The sequence below is a fragment of the Vitis riparia genome, chromosome 19 (assembly GCF_004353265.1).
Source record: "Vitis riparia cultivar Riparia Gloire de Montpellier isolate 1030 chromosome 19, EGFV_Vit.rip_1.0, whole genome shotgun sequence".
Lineage (NCBI taxonomy): Eukaryota > Viridiplantae > Streptophyta > Magnoliopsida > Vitales > Vitaceae > Vitis > Vitis riparia.
Window position 1 is genome coordinate 22,312,815 of NC_048449.1, and position 806 is coordinate 22,313,620.

Consider the following 806-nt stretch of genomic DNA (forward strand, 5'->3'; position numbering starts at 1 on the left):
TTAGGCATTCAAAACCAGCTTTAATGGGAGAAACACTTCAAGGAAAATAAGGAAAATGTACTAGAAAGAATAATTTTAACAATGCCTGACCTTAAATATAGTAATTAATTGCTCTTTTGCAGTTGTATTCCCTTTTATTTTAGTTTTTAATTTTTTTTTTAAACATCATAAACAACCATTTTATTATATTAAAATAGTAGGTACAAAGCAAGATGAGAAATCTTCCCAATTAGTATAAAACACCCTTGTGCAATATTTATGAAAATAGGTGTATACTAGTCCAAAAAGATCAATTTATCTTATAGGCCAAACTGGTTTGGACAATGCTCCCTAAAGATCCATAAGGTAAAAAATCTCTTATAGAAGAAACTGAATGTATTACTCCAGGCTTTGCTAACACTCCCTGCACCATTGCTTTGGCAATGAACCTAACAAAATGGCCATATCAATTCTGATCTAATATCAATAATTTGGAGTTATGACCCCTCAAGCTTCTAGGGTTCTTTTTTTCTTGGTCATCCGTGATATTACAATGGTAGAAGCTACTTCTAATAGGAGATTAATAGGAGATTGGAGAGGCCTAAAGCTTTTGCTTGCAATTAACTCTCTAAAAAGGTTAGGATCTTTGCCTCAATGGCTAAACTCTGACTTGAGTATATAGAGAATTCTCTTATTATTAAACCAAAGTGGTCATTGAGTAACTCTCTAATCCCCAACTCCCCTAGTTACCCAAAGAACTCCATTAACAATTAGCATATAACTTATGCAGCACATGCTACTCTGATGGAGCCTTTAGGAACTATTTT